Source organism: Cydia fagiglandana, chromosome 19 (assembly GCF_963556715.1).
Source record: "Cydia fagiglandana chromosome 19, ilCydFagi1.1, whole genome shotgun sequence".
Taxonomy (NCBI): Eukaryota; Metazoa; Arthropoda; class Insecta; order Lepidoptera; family Tortricidae; genus Cydia; species Cydia fagiglandana.
Genome location: NC_085950.1, coordinates 11,749,415 through 11,772,205, shown reverse-complemented (window position 1 = coordinate 11,772,205; position 22,791 = coordinate 11,749,415). Strand labels below are relative to the sequence as shown.

The following is a 22,791-nucleotide window of genomic DNA, read 5'->3' as shown; positions in this document are numbered from 1 at the left end:
GAACTGACGGTTGTTCTAATTTTCAGCATAATTTAGATCTAAATTATGGTGAAAATTATAGCAACTGTCAGTTCTATAGAACTTTTTCGTCTGTAAGTATCCTTTAAATAAATACATTTACTAAATATTTTTTTTACTTTACAATGTAGAGACTTTTACTTTGTTTCGGGTTTGAAATGAAAGATTGTGTAAATTAGGTAATTTATTGTAGTCTTTCATATTTTGATGTTTTCTTATGTACATACCTTATTCATAAACTTAAATAATTCGAGTTATTTTTTTGGTGATTTACACGGTACCCAAAAACACGTAGACTTTTTTTTACTGCGGCGTATTGGGGGCCGATTTTAGAATTTCGATCGATCGATTTCGTCTTTTTTGAAATACGAGCGATCGAAATTCGGAATCTAGTGGTATTCGGTACCAGTCGATTTCAATTCTGTTAGTAGATTTTAAATTACTAAGTGGAGATATTATTTAACGAAATACACGAAATCGAATGGTCGAAATTTAAAAATCGGTCTCCTGTTGATAATTTTAACAAACGTTTACGTTTGTGTATCAAACCTAAAGGAGAATATTTTTAAGATTTTGTGTTTGTTAAATGGAAAATATGTGAAAGAGGAATATTTTGTGAACGCGAAGGGCAGACCGGCGGTGTAAAGTCTATTAGCCATAATTTAAAGGTTTAGTACCTTAGTGTGTCTTGCACGGAACCCCGCCACAATCCCCATCATTATCGGGCCCAGACAACGGTTATGCAATTATTATCGAAGAACAGTCCCGATGCGCGGCGACATGCGATGTGCGCTTCGGTGCGTGCACGCAGAATATTCACAATGCCTACAGAGTAGGTAATGACTGACGGCGCGATTCGGGAAATGAATTAGAGATTCACTAGGTATGAAATAGTAAAGATATGTGACGTTCCACGGCAAAAGGTACCTTATGGCGGCCGCAATAATATTGGAACGGCGTTAATAATAGCGTAAGCGCCAGGATAATACAGACACCATAAAAAAAAAATGACAAAAAACTGGCTAAATAAAAGAAAAAAAAATATATTTCCTCTTTTTCAGCAACATAAAACTTAACTAGCTAAATAATTTCGCATGAATTCATAACAAAACAACTAAATAGTATAAAGCAAGTCGTTCATGCATTTTCTCATTCAGACAAAGTCATACCTACCCAAAAGTTACCACATTTTTTAAGTAAAATAAACGCAAGCCGTTTTTCCATACCACATTCCTTTGGCCAAAAATGTCGGCTGCGGAAAAAAGTAGTTTAATGATAGGGCCGCGTAAAAAATTAAAAAAGTAAAACCACAGACAATGAGAGGAAGGAAGGAAAATGATAGAGGCAGACCGTAGAGCATTTTTGTACTTTTTTTTCAACCAAGTAATGAGAACTGAGAATTGTTTTAAAGTTGCTATAGAGGCAACGTAGGCCAGTGGTAAACGGTTGAGTAGGTATTTTATTTTGTATTTTAATTAAGGTAAAGTTCCTTTACACCCATTAGTCGGCACCTTCACAGCTCTATATTGTTTGTTACCGAAAGTTAAAGATATAAGTATGAGATTAATAGCTATAACTTACTTTCTTACGTATCTATCGCTTTAAAACCTGTCTTAATTAATTTTGGCCTGTAATTATAGTCGAAAAAACTAGTTTAAGTACATACCACATTTTACGTGTGTAACTACGTTCGTTATCTTTGATATACTTGTTAAAATAAGTTTTCGGTCAATCAAAAACTTGCTCCAAAATTCGGTCAATATTGTGGTAATGTCTTTTTTTAAGATTATGGTTATCAATTAATAATTGTGGAGTGGTTATTAGTGTGGTATGTTGATATAGGTATAAGTCTATTTAAAATATACCGTCACTATTTTTATCAATTTTATCATGTTGTAACACTTGAATGAGGTTGTGATACTTGTGATATACTTAGTTTTAATGTGTTTTAAAAAAATACTCTTGGATCACAATTATCTTTGGCTCTATGAGGTTACCCTACAAGCAAATGAATTCACTTTTTTTTATTTGACAAGTGAGGTAAAAAATATCTAGGTGTGCATATACAAGTATTGCAGTGCCACAATTAAGTTTTATCGCCAGAATAAGAATTTAGCATAAGCACCAGGTTTACGGCCGCACAATTACGCTGGCAGTAAATAAGCTGGACCGAAATAGCCTAGACTAGTCTCAGGTCTCGTGGCACAACCTATAAGCGTAAGCGAGCGAGCGAGGGATACATTTTTTTTTTCAATTTATTTGGGACAAAAAACAGTAACACACAGGGTTTAAACACAGAAATAGAGTACAAAGGATAATAAAGTGTGAGACCAACAACATCGTCCACAGATTACTAGATTACCTACTGATAAATCTACAATGTATATAGCTACATATTGAATTAATATACATTATTACACATACATATTGACACACACTTACATACTGAGTCTTCTCCGTGACCACGGGGATAACGCCGTCCTCGAAACGACGGAGGTAAATCTTAAAACTTAAATACGCGATTAAGTCCCGTTGTGCAGTTTGATAATGTTTACAACTGTATTTTGTAATTGTCATTAATTTTTATTGCTTGTATGACTGTATGTAAATTGCATGCATGTAAAATTGGACTTTATGCCAAATTTTAGAGTTATGAGTTTCGAACGTTGTGCAAACAATTAAAATTTAAACCAACTATGAACTTCTATGGTCTGATCCTAACTTGGTCCAAACGCACTACGTTTATATATTTTTCTTGGCTGGGCAAAGGCCTCCCCTGTCTTCCGCCACTCGTCAAGGCTTTGTGCACATTTATATGATTTTTTTTTTATGACAAACCTATTATCGTGTAGGAAATGCAAGCACGTACTACCTGCTTTTAGAGTTAGTCAAGAACGTCTAGTCTTTCTAAGTTGGCATGTACTCGAGACATCGGGACGGGTTCCGCCGTGACGCGAAAACGCCGGTTTGAACCAGGCCTCCGTTACTGGAGGGCCTGCCGGCCTAGCCAAGGTTACAATCGCTATCGCTTCGACAGCGAAAAGCATTATGTCTCTCTATCACTCTTCCATATTAGCGCAACTGTGACAGTTGCGTTTCGATCTCTACGGAGCGTAAGCGATTGTCATCTTGGCTACGCGGCCTGGTCACTTTTTCTTTAGTATATGACATCTATTTTAGTTTATAAACATACCAACTTTCTTAAAAGCTATATCCCATAGTCCTATTGATTCTAATAAGCAATTAAGAAAACCTTCTAATTTAGTGTAAATAAACCAGCCGCCACCGCTCCTACTTTAGACCGATTGTTACGGTGTTGGTCTTAAACTCAAGCGCATCAATCAAACAATAAAAATAGAGGAATCAGTGTAAATTGCGATCGATCTGCTGCGCGTGATCAGAGGGCCTACCGTGAACCACCTTTGTCGTGTTGCTTCCCTGTCACACTTACGTACGAATGTACAAGTGCGACAGAGAGGCAACACGTCGAACGTGGTTCGCGGTAGGCCCTCAGCGATCAAGTGTAGGCGACGCGCGAATTTCACAGACCTGTTTTATTTACCTTTCTTCAAGCCATATGATATTTTTTTACCAATTAGGGCCGCTTGCACCATTCTACTAACCCGAGGTTAACCGATTAAGCCTTTAACCCAGTGTCAAATTGTACTGGTAATCATGGTAATTCGAAGTTTAACCGGTTAACCCCGGATTAGTGGGGTGGTGCAAATGGCGCTTTGAGATTTTCGAGGACCGTAAAACTAGCCATCTTTTTTCAAAAATATGAAAGGTAAAAATATAACATAACTAGTATAACTACCTACTTTCTTGCCTACTCTTCTGGATTTGACTATGAATGTAAATAGTCAAATCCAATTTTATTTAATATTTGCTTATTACGACATTTTTTATTGAGGTTTTATGAGACATACCTATTTAGAGGTTGTCTCTATCTTATCAATGGATAGACGCAGGGATATCTCCAGGGCCTACACCGCCTACGTATTATAATAACACCTTTTACGAGCAAGTGTTATGAATTTCAAACTACTTACTAATAGTGGATAGAATCAGGCGTTACTTTGCGGAAATCCATATTAATTAAAACCAAAATATTACTTTGCTAATCCGCGTAAAAAGATAACGTGCTAGTCAATCAGTGCTAACCCGTTATACTTACTTGCGTATTTTTTGCATGCAATTAGTAAACTTACTAAACTTACTAGACTAGGAATTTTCTAGACGGAGTTTAGAGCAATTATTTCACTAAACCGATGCTGCCAAAAAGACTGGGGTGCGGGGGACGAGGCGAGCGAGTCCCGTGCCGTGATTGGTCCGTTCAAAGACACGGGCGTCACACAAAGACACTTTGACTCTAAAATGGAGTAAAAGTACCGTATATTTGTGGCAGAGGGGGTAGCTCTACTATGCTCAGTCTGGAGGATGTCTTGTCTGTGCCTACTGTATTTCCTATTCTTTCAAACTTTTGCTAAGTTTAAAATTGGAATAGCTCATCCGACATTCTCCCCAGTTGTGACGTCACGTTCGCCTCAAAACGCAGATAATGCGACAACTATTTCATTACGAGTAGTTCCAATAACTCTGCATTTTAACCTCCATTATATCCTGAACCATGACAAGTCTTCTTCTAGTATTAAGTTGATATAAGTCGGGGGATCTATTTACGGTGGATGTGGTTAAATGCCTTGGGGATATTGAAAAACGTTTTGAAGTGACGGCATTCTTATGGGGGTATATTACGTCGGTTAATATTGCGTTTGAGCGTTTAAATATGTGTGATATATGAGTTCAGTTTAATACAAGATCCTGTCAAAATATACTTTTATTGCCGCTTTTGCACATTTAGATATAAATAAATATTCTTCGAGACCCTTGGGTTCAGCAAAAGATGATTACATAGGTATATCGTATGTTATTTTGGCTAATTTATGAATGTATGGAAACTTTAGTTTAGCATAATTATTTTGCTCTTGAATTATCGAAAGTAGGACATTGGAAATCAGTTTCAAAAATGGAATGTAGTATGAATTCAATATACGCAATATAATCCGTTTCAATAGTTATATTTCATGAGAAATATTATGTTTAAATACGGAACACTAAAAATTAAATTACTTAACTTTTATGAAGTAGGTATACGACTATACGAGTATACTTATAAGGATTGGAGGCTTAATAAAAGTGAGTAAAACACCTCGGTGTTTGTGTGGCATACCTCGGTATTGATGCAAATAATCTATATATATAAATGCAAGTGTCCTGACTGACTGACTGACTGACTGACTGACTGACTGACTGATTCATCAACGCAGAGCCGAAACTACAAAAGCCAGAAAGTTGAAATTTGCACACCTGATTGTATTTATTAAGTGTACAAGAGATAAGAAGCGATTTTGAGAAATTCAACCCCTAAGGGGGTTAAAAAGGGGATGAAAGTTTGTATGGGGTTAAAGTTTTCTTTTAAGCTAGGAATTTGAAACTTCGTTAAAAGATATATTATTCAAATACAAGAAAACTAATTTCAGCGTTTTTGAAAATTCATCCCCTAAGGTGGTGAAAAAGGGGTTGAAAGTTTGTATGGATATCAAATTTTTTTTCCAGTGGTGGCGTTGAATCTTTGTATTTAGGGATATTATTAGAAGACAGGAAAAGTAATTTCAGCGTTTTGTAAAATTCATCCCCTAACGGGGTTAAAAAGGGGTTGAAAATTTTAATCCATTACAAATGCTTTGAAACTTCGTAGAAAGGCATAATAGCCCATTACAAAAAAAAACTGATTGCAACGTTTTTGGAAATTCAACCCTTAAGGGGGTTAAAAAGGGGATGAAAGTTCGTCTTCGGGTGCAAATTTTATTTTAAGTTAGGAACTTGAAACTTTGTAAAAAAGTATCAAATTCAAATACAATAAAACTAATTTCAGCGTTTTAGAAAATTCATCCCCCAAGGTGGTGAAAAAGGGGTTGAAAGTTTGTATGGATATCAAAAAAAATTTCGAGCGCGGGACTTGAATCTTTGTATTTGGGGATATTATTAGAAGACAATAAAAGTAATTTCAGCGTTTTGTAAAATTCATCCCCTAACAGGGTTAAAAAGGGGATGAAAGTTTGTATGGGGTTAAAGTTTTCTTTTGAGCTACGAATTTGAAACTTCGTTAAAAGATATATTATTAAAATACAAGAAAAATTATTTCAGCGTTTTTGAAAATTCATCCCCTAAGGTGGTGAAAAAGGGGTTGAAAGTTTGTATGGATATCAAACATTTTTTCGAGTGTGGGACTTGAATCTTTGTATTTAGGGATATTATTAGAAGACAGGAAAAGTAATTTCAGCGTTTTGTAAAATTCATCCCCTAACAGGGTTAAAAAGGGGTTGAAAGTTTGAATCCATTACAAATGGTTTTGAAACTACTTAGAAAGGCATAATAGCCGATTACAAAAAAAAAGTAATTGCAACGTTTTTGGAAATTCAACCCCTGAGGGGGTTAAAAAGGGGATGAAAGTTCGTCTTCAGGTGCAAATTTTATTTAAAGCTAGGAACTTGAAACTTTGTAAAAAAGTATTATATTAAAATACAAGAAAACTAATTTCAGCGTTTTTGAAAATTCACCCCTATGGTGGTGAAAACGGGGTTGAAAATTTGTATGGATATCATGCATTTTTTCGAGCGCGGGATTTGACTCTTTGTATTTGGGTATATTATTAGAAGACAATAAAAGTGATTTCAGCGATTTGTAAAATTCATTCTTTAACAGGGTTAAAATGGGGTTCAAAGTTTGAATCCATTACAAATGCTTTGAAACTTCTTAGAAAGACATAATACCCGATTACAAAAAAAAGTAATTGCAATGTTATTGGAAATTTAATCCCTAAGGGGGCTAAAAATTGGATGAAAATTCGTCTTGGGGTGTAAATTTAATTTTAAGCTAGGAACTTTAACTTTTTGGAAAAAAAGGTAATAAATTAAAAAACATGAAAACTAATTCAAGCATTTTTAAAAATCATCGCCCAAGGTGGTGAGAAAGGGGTTGAAAGTTTGTATGGAGATCAGATATTTTGTGAGTGCGGAATGCGGAACTTGAATCTTTGTATAAGCCCATAGGTACCTATTATGAGAATACCGAAAAGTTATTTCAGCAACCAACATCAAAATCCACTTGACTTAAAACTTCATACAACTTGCTAAAAAAGAAAAGTACTTAATTTCAACATTGCTTGGATATGAAAATTATCGGTACTAAAGATGTAAAATGTTGAAGATAAGACTCCACGCGGACGAAGTCGCGGGCAACAGCTAGTATATTCCATAAACCGGTGGGCCTGGAGACATCAAGTTATGAATACAGGGTGAAATCTGAATCGTGATCATAAATAACAAGGTCTAATGAAAAATTGAAAGAGAAAGTAATCAAGTATTTGCAATTTCTTTTTGAACCCTGGAATAAAACCGCCTACCTGTACCTAGTTTCTTGAAAACGGACGTGAAATTTCAGTAAATAGGCCACCTCACTCTAGCGTCTTTTGATTGTCAGCGTCTAGTCAGCGCTATGGAAAATGGCGTCGCTACACAGTTGCGCCCATGTTGCATCGAGCAGCAGCCATAGAGTTGACTCGGTGCTGACGCTCGGAAGACGCATAGAGTGGGGTGGCCCTAATGGTGCGTCCAAATCTAGCAAATGGGCCAAATACGAGCGCGCGAATTATTATCGATGGCGAAAAGGAAAAACCCTTGAAGCGATATTTGGTCAAAGTCGTTCTGTTTTTTTTTTTGCGAACATTTCGGGTGCTTCTCTGACCAACCGTGATCCATAGACCATCAGTTTTAAACCGCTTTAAGGTGACAGGGCTATAACTGCGAAAATCGAAGTTCGCAAATTGCGGAGATTTTCTCTGTAACTCGAATCACGCCTTCCTTGGAGTAAAAGAAAAAGATCCCCGCAATTTGCGAATATCGGTTTTCGCGGTAGCCGCTCAGGATTGTAAATAATGATCTCATCAAAGCGATCACTGGATTCATTTCCAGAAGCGTCCAAGAACACTAATATGTGCCCGCACAATGCAGTTGCAAATCAGTCTATTAACCCACAATGGAGTGCAGCTAAGCGGCAATAAGGACACAATTCAATGGTAATTCAGCAAAAATGGCGGATGGTCTTTATCCGATCCGATTCAAAACCAGATGGAGTCGAAGAAAGGACGAGCTTTTTTACAGGACGACGGGCGACTTGCCAGATTGAAGTAGCAACGTTCTTACACAGATTTAGATACTAATATATTTCTTCAACATTTTTTCTAATAGATTTATTCAAATTAAAGCTATCCTCGTGAGGCGTACAGCTCACAGAGCAACTAGTTTATTACTTAAGATTTAATTTTTAAATGCACGCTAGGGACATTGTCTTATGTAGCTATTAAATTTGTGTGCCATGCGAAGCATTGTGATACTTTAGGTATACCTACGTTTAAGACTTAGTTATAACAAATAAATAATTTGTAACTTAGAATTCTGTTTCTGCTGAATACGGGCATAATGCTTGAATATTAAATAAGTAAAGATTACTTATAGATTTTTTTACACAGATTGACCTAGTTCCCCGGTATGCTCAGTAAGAGTGACATTCCATTTCCAACTGCAGCTGCAATACTGTTCATTTTACTATGGAAACGCGTCGCTGTCATTGTCAATTTCCATAGAAAATGAACAGTATTGCAGCTGCAGTTGGAAATGGAATGTCACTTTAAGATTTGTGTTGTGTTTTGAGTACCTACTAATAGACGACTAAATACTAAGACAGAAAACTTACATAACTCAGGAAGTCAGGAATAAATATCTGTGATAAACAAACAAATAATAGCCCTTGTCAGGATTCGAACCTGCCTCCACTACCGACCGATGCTGTCAAAATAACAAAAGTCACTAGAAAGTGCATGTTCTAGGCCAATGTATAGTGGGTTCGTTTTAAATTCAGTTTCCATCCATGTTTGAACTAGATCTAGTATCCTTGCTAAAACTACTGTTTTTTCCGCATACTTGTATTTTGCCGCATATTTGCGTACGAGTACAGTCGCCATCAGATATATCGGCGCGGCCGAGGTGCTCAAAAATATCTGAACACGCACCCTAGCGCCTTGACAATAGAGGCGTGTTGAGATACTTGTGAGTACCTTGGCCGCTCCGATATATCTGATGGCGACTGTAGGTGGGTGTGTAGGTAAAAGGAAAATAAAGACTATAACCACTATACAGGGTGGCCAAAAAATAAGAGCATTCCCGTTGCCCGGGAGGTCTTGAGATTATACTGAGTTACTTTTAGTATGGGACCAACCCCGAAATCGCGAAATAAAAAAAATACTCTCCCATAGGTAATGGACCAGCCAAAATGTATAAAAAAATAGAAAATAAAATATATAACCTCCTCCTTTTGGAATCTAGAAGTCGTTAAAAAAAAACTTATGCTAGTCAACAATGCAAACAACAAATGCGTGCAATTTTTCAACTCCGAAAGGGACTGTCCGTGGGCGCGCGCGCACTGGAGTGCGATTTAGCGCTCCGATAGGTTCGTACTTGGATTCAATTGCCCGGGGTCAATGACCGCGGTGCACTCAGCTAGCTGCGTTTAATTGGTCCAATGTTTTGTGACAGTGACACTTTTTGGAATTTTGTGCGGTAATAGGACATCTATGCTGTATAATACAATTGGTTTCTTAAAGTTTTTTTTTGAGATATTTTTTTACTGTGGACAGGTTTAGAAATTGAAATGTTTTTAATTAATAAAATACAAGGTGGTTCCAATATAACACTTTAAACTCTCGCGTTTTGTACACATATTTAATTACACAAACGGGTCTACCGCGATATAATAAACACAATGAAATTCAACACAATGAAATTTAGTAAAAACAATGAAATTATATCGCGGTAGACCCGTTTGTGTAATTAAATAAGGTGATTCCATTTAATTTGACGACTCACGAGAAGAGCTGTGAGACATAATGGTAAATAAGCCGATGGTCCTGGGTTCAAATCTCGATAAGGGCATTTTATTTGTGTGGTGAGCACAGGTATTTGTAAATAATTGAATTCCCGTTGCCATAGGTTTTGGGATTATACTGAGCAACTTTTACTATAGGAACAACCCCCAAATCGCGAATAAAATACCCTCCTGTAGAAATTAGACCAGCCAAAATATGAAGCAGCCAAATATATTTTCGCGATTTCGGGGTTGGTGTCAAAGTAAAAGTTGCACAGTATAATCCCAAAACCTGGCAACGGGAATGCAGTTATTTTTGAGCCTCCGTGTATATTTCACCACCGAGTTTATGGTACGTACCTAACTAATAGGTACACGTCTTGGCGCCAGCATTAACGCGTCTTACTGCCGTATTCGAACTTCAAGATATTCACAAGAGACGACACGTACTTGATCCATTCTAGATACGTTATAGTTTAGATATCAACTAGTTCTCTTTTGCAGCGCAATTCGGGCAACCAATGTCACTTTTACGTAAGATATCGTAAGATATCTATTAGATGTGAATTGGATCTCTAAGTCATATCCTGAGGAAATCGTTCAAGAGTATCTCCAGAATCGCGCAAATGTCAAATTTGACAGGTTAGATCTTAAACATATCGTTATCGTATCTTGGTGATGTCTAAAAGATATCTAATAGATGTCTATTTCAAAATCCGAATCGGGCCCTTAATCTCATCTATAAAATTGAGATTATCTTCGGGAAATGCACGTTTTAATGCACGCCTTTATGCATCTCGTGAAAAATTACGATAACTTTAATGTTGTACAGGTTAAAGAGGTGTCGGTAATGTTACGAGAGTCGTTCATACCAGGGATGTTGCGGATGCAGATTTTTTTAACATCCGCGGATGCGGATGCGGATATTTAAAGCCTCACATCCACGGATGCGGGTGCGGATGCGGATGTCAAGATTTGGTCCTTAAAAAACGTCAAATATTACATGTTTAGCATTTTTTATTTAAAAAAACCAAACGTTTACAGCCGTATTCATAAACAGTTAGAGCATTGATCATCAGTTGCTGATAACCGGATGTCACAAAACGTGATTCATAAACACTTTTTAGCGCTAAACAGTTGATCATCTCTTTATTAAATCCTCGGAAAGTTATGGAGCCGTGGACCCTTCTTTATCTGTTTATTATCCCTAAAATACAAGATGGCGGTCACAAAACAGCTGATTTTGACAAGACAGCATTTCACAAATTAGTGCAAACGTCGATGAGACTTGTATCGTAATTTAGTGATTTGGGTGTTCTTTTTGTTTAAAAAACGTCTAAATTTAATAAATGAGTGGTTTAATATGTGTAAATAAGGAGATAAACCATTACATACCTAGATATAGTGCGCAAATAGCGGGAAACCTAGATATTGTGCCTTTGCTAGGAGTTGTTTGCACGATTGTATGTCGCATTCATCAAGATGCAAGCAATTTATGCGATACGAACTGTTATACCATAAGACTAGACTTCTACGACTGGGGCACCGGCGTCGGATAAAGCACCTCACCAACCTATATACCTATCATAAAAGAATGAAAACTACTCCCGGAACTCCTACAGCGCAAAGAAGTGAGTATACCTACTTTTGTTTCATACTCATTACCTGCCATAAAACGTTGATTTATTATAAGATCACGGTATTCTCAAGCTCTAACTAAAAAGTATTAATTGCGCACATATTACATAGCAACCTGTAAGGGCACAGCAATACTGAAGATACTTAATTGAATAATATGGGCAGGTATATAGGTACCTTTGTTGTGGGACATATCATATTCCAATTTGTAGGTGTATTATCATTATCACTATAAAAAACATAAACTGTGGTTGGCCTACTTTGGTTGGATTTCTAGGCACTGTTAATGCTGCCGCTGCACTGAATGCTGTGTGGTGCTATTTGCTATGAAAGAAGGGTGTACTCGGTTAATTGGTATTAATGCTAGCATGCTTGAGTTCTGTGTTGAAGTCCACACTGAGCAGAGTTAATTTTTTACATTGTGATAGATAAATAAAACAAGTTCATGAGTTTTTAACTGAGATTTTTATTATAACATATCAACATATTTCATGTGTTAATTTAGGGAAATCAAACAACCCACTTAAATAAAACAATTTTATTACATTTGACAATCATTAAACTAGTTAATATTTTTTCTTTATTTCAGTACAACCAACTTCATTTGATGGCGGTGTGCAGGCCAGTTAGATGCCAGAAGAGTGTGGCCTCCGGATTGTGTAGCCAGCTCCGGACAAATAGCTGATGATGGAATACTCACAACCTGAAAAGAACACAGTTTCAATTAATATACTCATTGAATCAACCTATATCATCTTTTATTTTAAGCTTAAGTATAACATCCTAATGGATATGGCAATATGGAATAATTTCCATATTGTTGTGGTAACTATATGGAATAATGGATCTCCATCCAGGCAGAGATTCTGTTGTTGTTTGTCAATACCATAGCTATCTCACAGCAAAACTAAAGAATTACATACATGTCTGTTTTGTTCATACATACTTCTACCTAGCGTACCTACAGACACTGTTTCTTACCGGTAATTGTAGTTTGATAAAATGAAATTATACAATAATAACAAAGTTATGAATTGAAACGCTAATATACTTTTAAACAAATAATTAACCTACAATGGTGTGTTATGATTGATAAGTACCTTATGTAAAAATCATATTGATATCTTTGTTGATTTAAAATTATATAACCTACCAACAGCGACACTCCTGTGAATAATGAACATTTCTGCCTCATTATGAATTGTGCAGTTTGCCTTTTAATGCGGCTATTGGCTGAGATGTTTCACTGCAAACATTGTCATTGTCAAGTTGCATATATAAGCGCTTATCTTTAACTCTGCGCCCTAGGCGAACAAAAAAGGTTTTTAAGATAAATCACCACTTCACTGATAAATTGGTTCCATCGTGTGGTTGGTTAAGTATGTTATTCACTAATTCTAATTATAAACAGCTCCTAACTAGCTTAGTAAGCTCTGCTCTTCTAAAAAACACCGATAGTACGTCAAATTAAAAATGAAGAGGCCATAATTTTTTGGGTGTCGAGGTATGTTCATAAAAATACTACAACATTTTACGTTAAGAAATGAATAACCAAATCTTGCTCACCTGATTTATCTTCACCGATCATTTGATATGAATAGTGTCAATATCGTTCGTGTTTCGCCACCAGAACAAAATGTGTTGGAATCCGTGGTATTACGGTGGCGATGGCGCGCAGGCAGAATTCTTGACTTGAGATGTGCAACTGCCCTCTTTCCCTCATTCCACAATATATTGAAACTATAAGCAATAACACATAGTTTTATCAATATTGCTTGCAAATCTTGCAATGAACTTTACTCGTAACATATCTGATTATCAGACTATGATATAGGTGGTTGCTTACCGAGTTTCGTAAAACTTCCGGCCGTGCAATATTATTTATTTGTTTTTGTGATGCAGAGGCTATTTTAATATATAATAACCCAGAAAACTGGTCAAAATTGTGCATCGTATTGTTCAGGATTTTATGATTTACCGCTAGTGCTGCTGTCAAACTTTTTTTTTTAATTAATGTTCAGCCATATTTTTGTCTATGATGTGCCAAGATGCCAACATAACGGGTCTAATCTGCTTATTAGTTAAGAAACCCCTAATAAACGTTTATAAATCATGGTTCTTATCAACGGCTTATTAAGCCTAAACAGTGGATTAGCTAATAAGCTGATCATTCCTCATTTAAGGATTTTTTATGAATACGGCTGTTAGTATTTGAGCAAGAATATAGGTGCGTTTTATTTAATAAACAGTAACTTGGCCGACTTTTTGGGATATAGACGAGTTCGTTATAGGTAATGACGAAATTACCTAGCAATTACGCCGGCGGCGCCGCCGCTAATACGGCCCTGTTACCGACTTGGTCGACATCCGCATCATGCGGATGTTCCGCATCGATTTTATGCGGATGTGGATGCAGATGCGGATGTTGAAAATAATGCGGATGTTCCGCGGATGCGGATGCGGATGCGAATATTCGCAACATCCCTGGTTCATACTACATGCAAGAAAAGCGCGAACATAGGGGAGGTACAGTCAACTGTAAAAATATGGATGTAAATAACTTACACGATGATTTGTACACCCATATTTTTACAGTTGACTGTACATGAAATAGTAGTTATTTATTTTACAAGGGGTTGTTTAGCTTTTCGTGCTTATATTGATACCTACCTGAGGAAACGAAAAATTCCATTCCAAAATTGGAACATTTCTCAAGAAAAGTGGAATTTCGAGTGTTTAAGAGGTAAATATGATACCATATTTGTCACAAGGGTCAAATCATCATCATCATCATCTCAGCCATAAGACGTCCACTGCTGAACATAGGCCTCCCCCTTGGACCTCCATACATGCCGGTTGGAAGCGACCCGCATCCAGCGTCTTCCGGCGACCTTAACAAGATCGTCTGTCCATCTTGTGGGTGAAGGGTCAAATAGTTTATGAGATTACAATATATTAAAGATTACTAAGAGAGCATAAAAAAATTCAAAACATCGATAGACCCTATATATATATATGGCGTCGATATGACCCTTGCTGGATTACAACCTCTATTAAATTGAGATGTAATTTCCAAATTAGTAATTAACCTTTTTCTGAGTTCCTCTTTTGTCCATTTATTTATTTATTTTATTTATTTATGTCCATGAGTTTATATTATACGGCCGTACCTATTACGTACGGCATCGAAAATATTTTTAATCTAAGCCAACTCGCACTTGGCCAATATTTAAATAAACCTATTCTATTACATCTAATAGATTAATAAACACTACTGACAAAGGGCCCCACCGAACTGGGTCAAGACTATATGCTTTTGGGCCACGTGTGGGGTCACACTACGCTACAAACGTGATCACTCCATTCAAAAAACCATTGCACTTTAAACCTTTTGCCTACACACATTAGGTTGAATTTTAAATGAGTTTTCATATGTAGTTAAGGTAGATGTATAGGGTGACAATGTTTGTCGATCAATTTGTACATGTGTTTTAGTAGAGAGCGAAATTGTAAACATGGTGGATCGAGGTGCAGAATAGCAATTTTATTCTAGTAGAAATCTTAGTTTGTGTTTTAGTGAAAAAATTTCAAACTTGTATCATATAGATATAAAAATACAGATTTATAAAAACCGGATGTCACTTTGAAGGGGCGAACTTTTATGTACCTATGTAATATAAAGGGAAAATTAGAATTAATCACATTGAGAATATCCATGTGTGGCGGACTGGCCTTTTTGGCCACACTGGTTCAACGAGTTCTAGGCTGAAGCAGCCCATCGACACCCCATACTATGATAAACTATGAACGTACTTGTTACCAACATTGAGGCATAGAAATAATCTTATCGAATTAAAATGACTGTTGTTGCATTTTGGTAGCACATACCATACTTGCTTTCAACTTAGTCGTATTATACGTACTTTTCTTTAGGTTGGTATGATCGGTAAAACGTCAACCGTCATTTTAAATTTTCGTGACAGCGGTAATATTAAGTGATTATTTTTGAGTATAAGACAAAATTATTTTCTCTTTTACTTAAATGGGGGGCAAATCTTTGCGAAAATGTGAAGTTTGTGGGGTCAGGCGTGTAAGAAGATTAACTTCTGATATATTTTTGGCGAGATTTCCGCTTGACCCCAACAGGTCGATAACCTGATGTTTTATGCGATATTTTCATTTTGAGTCGTTACCAGATACTAATTTAATTAGTTTGGAGCAGTTTTTATCGTTTACAATCCTTGATTAAAACGAAAACATTCTGTGAATAGGTTCTTCTTGTAAAAAACTAGGTAACCTAAGGACACGAATAGTGTGCGAACAACTTGTCGATAATCCCTTTATTTCAGATGTCGATTATGGGTAAAGTTGACCGGCAACGAAGATTTGGTATATTTACCCATACAAAGATTAAACGAAAATAAATTTATTTGTGGAGATCATTTTCCACCAACTGCCTTCAACAAAAATGGAAACAGGCTAAAAAGGAATGCGGTACCAAGCCTAAATCTCAAGGCGCCCCTCTCGGACGAAATTCTGTCGTCATTCCCTATTGTTCCAGAGTTTGAAAAACCGGGCAAGTGCGAATCGGACTCGCGCACAAAGGGTTCCGTACCATAATGCAAAAAAAACAACAAAAAAAGCAAAAAAAAAACGGTCACCCATCCAAGTGCTGACCAGCACCAGCCAGCTTGAGCGCGTTTAATTCCTACATATAAAAAGTTCCAGAGTCGGACAGATTAATAGGTACTTAAATATAGTTTTAAAAAGTATATGTGATAGGCCTCCTCCGTGTTTCATATTTGTCTATTGCAAAACATAATATATGTAGTGACCTATGTATAATAGTGCATTTCCATAGTAAGCATTCGTATGTCGCGTACAGCCTCGTCGCCTCCAGCCTCGTGTGTCGGGTTAAAAATATCGTTTCTACAGGGTCGAATACCACGGCTGCATCAGTCGAGATCGCTTGAATGGATAAATTTCCGCTATCGTTTCGTCTCAAAGTAGACATTTTTATACGCTGCCGTTTTGCATTTTAGTCCAAAGTGAAAGTATAATTTATAGACATTTTTATACCATGATAGTAGACATTATTATACTTCGAGTATGGGGGTTGCGTGGGGGGAGGGGGGGTAGCCAAAAACCTCACCAAATATCACCAAGGAGGAGGGGGGGTCAAAAAGTAGCCGAAAATACCTCGCGTGATTTGTGCACAACCCCTTATTGGTATTTATAATTTGTTACTGATTTTTAGGGTTCCGTACCCAAAGGGTAAAACGGGACCCTATTACTAAGACTTCGCTGTCCGTCCGTCCGTCCGTCCGTCTGTCACCAGGCTGTATCTCACGAACCGTGATAGCTAGACAGTTGAAATTTTCACAGATGATGTATTTCTGTTGCCGCTATACAAATACTAAAAACATAATAAAATAAAGATTTAAATGGGGCTCCCATACAACAAACGTGATTTTTGACCAAAGTTAAGCAACGTCGGGCGTGGTCAGTACTTGGATGGGTGACCGTTTTGTTTTTGAATTATTTCCGTTTTTTTTTGCTTTATGGTACGGAATCCTTCGTGCGCGAGTCCGACTCGCACTTGCCCGGTTTTTAGGGTTCCGTAGCCAAAAGGCAAAAAAAACGGAACCCTTGTGAATTCGCCATACCTGTCTGTCTGTCTGTATGTCTGTCTGTCTGTCCGTCCGTCCGTATGTCACAGCCACTTTTTTCCGAAACTATACTGTTGAAACTTGGTAAGTTGATATATTCTGTGAACCGCATTAAGATTTTCACACAAAAATAGAAAAAAAAACAATACATTTTGGGGGTTCCCCATACTTAGAACTGAAACTCAAAATTTTTTTTTTCATCAACATATGGGTGTGGGGTGTCTATTGATATTGAGGTTTCTGATATCATTTTTTTCTAAACTGAATAGTTTGCGCGAGCCGCGAGAGACACTTCCAAAATAAGAGAATGATAAATCTAAAAAATATATATGATGTACATTACCATTACCAAATCGTAAACCGCTATTGTATTATGTTACTTGCTGGTACGGAACCCTTCATGGCCGAGTCCGACTCGCACTTGGCCGCTTTTCTTTAACTAAAATCAGGCAAGTAAATTAAAATGTTTGATTATGTTACAGTGGTTTCTGCTGGAAGTGTCTCAGGACAAAAACGCAAACTAGGAGGTAAAAGATAAAAATAATACTTTAATTATATTTTTATTTTTTGACTTTCGTTTGAATTGAATATAACGTAATTTTACAACCTTGTTTAAGGTGAAGATGATGATTCCACAAATTCAAAACGAAATAAGGGTTATGGCCCAAACAGTGTGCCATCGACCTCAACTTACGAGATTTCTGATAAAATGGCACCACATCATTCAGAAATAGGTATTAAAATTTTATTAGTATTCATAATTTGCTACCTTTTTTTAGGGTTCCGTAGCCAAATGGCAAAAAACGGAACCCTTATAGGTTCGTCATGTCTGTCCGTCTGTCTGTCCGTCTGTCTGTCCGTGTATGTTACAGCCACTTTTTTCCGAAACTGTAAGAACTCTTGAAACTTGGTAAGTAGATGTATTCTGTGAACCGCATTAAGATTTTCACACAAAAATAGAAAAAAACAATAAATTTTGGGGGTTCCCCATACCTACTTAGAACTGAAACACAAAAATTTTTCTTTCATCATACCCATACGGGTGGGGTGTCTATGGATAGGTCTTCAAAAATGATATTGAGGTTTCTAATATCATTTTTTTATAAACTGAATAGTTTGCGCGAGAGACACTTACAAAGTGGTAAAATGTGTGTCGTCCCCCCCTGTAACTTTTAAAATAAGTGAATGATAAATCTAAAAAAAAAAAATGATGTACATTACCATGCAAACTTCCACCGAAAATTGGTTTGAGCGAGGCCTGGTAAGTATTTTTTTTTAATACGTCATAAATCGTAAACCGCAATTTTATTATGTTACTCGCTGGTACGGAACCCTTCATGGGCGAGTCTGACTCGCACTTTGCCGCTTTTTATTCTTAAACTGAATAAAGGCAAGTACATAATTTAATAATGTTATGTTACAGTAGTTTCTGCTGGAGGAGTCTCAGGACAAAAACGCAAACTAGAAGGTAAAAGATTAAAATAATACTTTAATTATTACTTCCCGGCCGCCTAAACTGGGCTATAACCGCGAAAATCGATGTTCGCAAATTGCGGGGATTTTTCTCTGTCACTCTAATTACGCCTTCGTTGGAGTAAAAGAGAAAGATCCCCGCAATTTGCGAATTTCGGTTTTCGCGGTAGCCGCTCCAGATAACGTACAATAAAGAGTAGAAATTAAAAAGTGGCAACACTCTAGTGTCGTCCCTTTCTAACCAATTTATATAAAAAAACGGGACGACACTACAGTGTTGCCACTTTTTAATTTCTACTCTTTTTTGCCAAGCTGTAATTCAAGACCAAAAAAAGTAAGAAATGTTGCCACTTTTTTACTAGCGCGTCTTGTATTTATGTACAAATAAGTAACTAAAAGTACTTTTTTAAATAGTAGGAGTAAAATTACTAATGAATAAATTATCTTAACATGATTATTTATCAAAAGGAATTTACAATTTTACAAACAAATTATTGCAGTGGCAACATTGTCATACTTTTTTTGGTCTTGAATTACGTTTTGCAGTATAGGCGTTCAATTTTGTATGAAATTCCTTTACAGTTCTCTGGAGTTGCTCCGCCCTAAACGTGATACTTCGAAGCCTGATATAACGCCCGGAGCGACGACATTTCATTGCATGTTTGAGAAAAAATTGTTATTTTCTCAAACATACTTCGAAATGTATGCGTTAATATCATGAAATGAAGACATGAAGTTGCTCATTTGCTCGTCTCAACAAGATCTTTGACACAAGATAGTACTCAGGGTCTGATGATGGAGCCGGAAGGTGGTCACCGGTACCAATCAACCATGCAACTAAACCACTTCGTGTTTAGGCTCGTTTTATTCGTCTCAACAAGATCTTTGACACAAGATAGATAGTACTCAAGGTCTGATGATGGAGCCGGAATGTGGTCACCGGTAACAATCAACCATGCAATTAAACCACTTCATGTTTAGGCTCGTTTGATTTGTCTCAACGAGATCTTTGACACAAGATAGTACTCCGGGTCTGATGATGGAGCCGGAAGGTGGTCACCGGTACCAATCAACCATGCAACTAAACCACTTCGTGTTTAGGCTCGTTTTATTCGTCTCAACAAGATCTTTGACACAAGATAGTACTCAGGGTCTGATGATGGAGCCGGAAGGTGGTCACCGGTACCAATCAACCATGCAACTAAACCACTTCGTGTTTAGGTTCGTTTTATTCGTCTCAACAAGATCTTTGACACAAGATAGATAGTACTCAAGGTCTGATGATGGAGCCGGAATGTGGTCACCGGTACCAATCAACCATGCAATTAAACCACTTCATGTTTAGGCTCGTTTGATTTGTCTCAACGAGATCTTTGACACAAGATAGTACTCCGGGTCTGATGATGGAGCCGGAAGGTGGTCACCGGTACCAATCAACCATGCAACTAAACCACTTCGTGTTTAGGCTCGTTTTATTCGTCTCAACAAGATCTTTGACACAAGATAGTACTCAGGGTCTGATGATGGAGCCGGAAGGTGGTCACCGGTACCAATCAACCATGCAACTAAACCACTTCGTGTTTGGGCTCGTTTGATTTGTCTCAACAAGATCTTTGACACAAGATAGTACTCAAGGTCTGATGATGGAGCCGGAATGTGGTCATACCAGTTCGTTTTTAAACCCTCGTTGATACAAACTTTACAACCTATAGGTACCAAATGCAATGACGAAACATGTAAATAAGCGAGTACCTATAATTTCTTTCGAGTAATATACCTTCATAAGTACGAGTATGGGGCTATTAATAAATTACGTCGTTTCAAATGGAAGGAGGGGGGGGGGGTCTGGAGATCGGATGATGTAGCATGACGTAGGAGGAAACAGAGTCATCCGAAGCATGAGTTTTGGATGATTTGAGGGGTGGGGCCCCGGTCAAAAATCGACAAAAATAGATGACGTAATTTATGAACAGCCCCTATGTACATTTGCACTGCATTTAGTATTTTCGTACTTACCAAATAACAGTTTTAGGACTTTAAAAGTTAAGTACAGTTAGTGTTGTTATGGTTGATTTCAATATGCTTCGCGAAGGATCAAGAATGTTTAATCCATCATTGTAGTGCGAGTGTGGTAGAAGGAATCGGCATACTGAGCACGCACGGCCTGCCGCAGCGCGTAAAATATCTAAACTCGCTCAACCCCGAAATGTAATAGCGCTCTTAACGCCTTCTCGTAACTCATGAGGTCCTGGTAATTGCTCCGCGCTAAATTAAATTTTTAGACAGTTGTTTTCTCGATTTTGGCCACCGTAGCCTATAGAGACTAACAAGCAACGCTAAGTGGTTTTCGTAATCTATGGATGTTGCTATATTAAGGGTGTCACATGCGCGTTTCTGACTTATGAAGCAATTGTTTCTACTTTACAACCTAAAATAAATAATTTCCTTCATTACTTAGTAGTTATTTTAATTATAATATTTTCTTATAACGTTTTTAATTTATTAAATTTTTTTTATGCATTGTTTGAGAAAAGCACTATACAATCCTTGGCCGGAACAGAGATTGCAAGACTCGCTTTATCCGGCCTCGTCTACGACCCAGCCGTCTACCGCAATCCTGCAATCCCTTACTTCACGGCCTCTGTAGTAATAGTAATGTACTATTACGAATTACGATACAAGTGCGGAAAAGAGGAAATTAGAAATATCGTTTTAAATCTACACGAGTTGCTAATTACCTATTCGCACGTGTATCGTACAACGTTTTACAGTACATATGGCCCTTTAAACTTTTGACATCGCACGAAAAGTGCTATTTTACGCACTAGTGCGGGAAAATAGGACCATATGTACTGTAAAATATATTTTGTGACTTTCCTTTAAATATAACGTAATTTTAAAATCTTGTTTAAGGTGAAGATGATGATTCCCCAAGTTCAAAGCGAAATAAGGGTTATGATCCAAAGAACGTGCCATCGACTTCAACATACGAGATTTCTGATAAAAGTACACCAGGTCGGTTAATAGTTATTAGTATAGTTATTATTAATTAGCGACCCGCCCCGGCTTCACACGGATTAACAAATGATACATAAATCTTCCTCTTGAATCATTCTATCTATTAAAAAAAAACTCTTCAAAATCCGTTAGCCCCATTTGTAAAATGTGTCCCCCCCCCCCCCCTGTAACTTCTAAAATAAGAGTATGATAAAACTAAAAAAAATGTATGTACATTTACTATGCAAACTTCCACCGAAAATTGGTTTGAACGAGATCTAGTAAGTATCTGCATGACGACTTCCCTAACCCTTTGAAATACGCTGAACTCAGCTAAAAAAAATACAACGAACACCCGACGTGATGACCTAAGGGAATCAAAGGATTAATTTCTTACACATTACTCTTAATAACTAAATTATAGATCAATGTAAACACTTCCTGACTTCACTGACTCTAATATTAAACAATTCACATTACAGAAAGACGTTATGTACGTACAAATTACATTAACATACGTCATTTATGAATACGATTAGTAAAAGTTTTTAACTAGATGACGTATGTGTCACCTTATTATAATTAACCTATGCCCTTTTAATACGCATTTGCAACAGAACTCTTTGTTTTAGCTAACGTACTTATGATAAGAATCAAGTATCCTAAGAGCGGCGCCGAAAAAAAGGCAACATGAAACCAAAACTATGATTTTGTGTTTATATTAGGTCGGTTTCAAAGAACTTGCGACGTGTGAATATATTTTTAGGGATCCGCATTCAAATACTAGCTATTTGTAAGAAGCTGTTACAGCATACATACAGACAGGCAGCGGGAAGCGACTTTGTTTTATACTATGTAGTGATGAACAATTTGTTACTAATCATAATTATTATTATTAACAAATCATTTTGTTTTAGATGATGCTTCGACTTCAAGGGTAAAAACGAATAAAACCACAGATTGTATACGAGGAACACCGCCAAAATATGGCTACAGCAACATAGAAATGACT

At 36.9% G+C, this 22,791-nt stretch overlaps 1 protein-coding gene and 1 long non-coding RNA gene across 2 annotated transcripts in view; one reads left to right on the top strand and one right to left on the bottom strand.

The window, feature by feature from the left end:
* LOC134673792 (agrin) overlaps window positions 1-22,791 on the bottom strand; it is a 143,704-nt gene that overhangs the window by 94,365 nt on the left and 26,548 nt on the right. The window lies entirely within an intron of this gene.
* LOC134673952 (uncharacterized) lies at window positions 11,052-12,385 on the top strand. The gene is made up of 2 exons (XR_010099534.1): window positions 11,052-11,633; window positions 12,230-12,385. It is a non-coding gene; the product is annotated as an uncharacterized LOC134673952 (long non-coding RNA).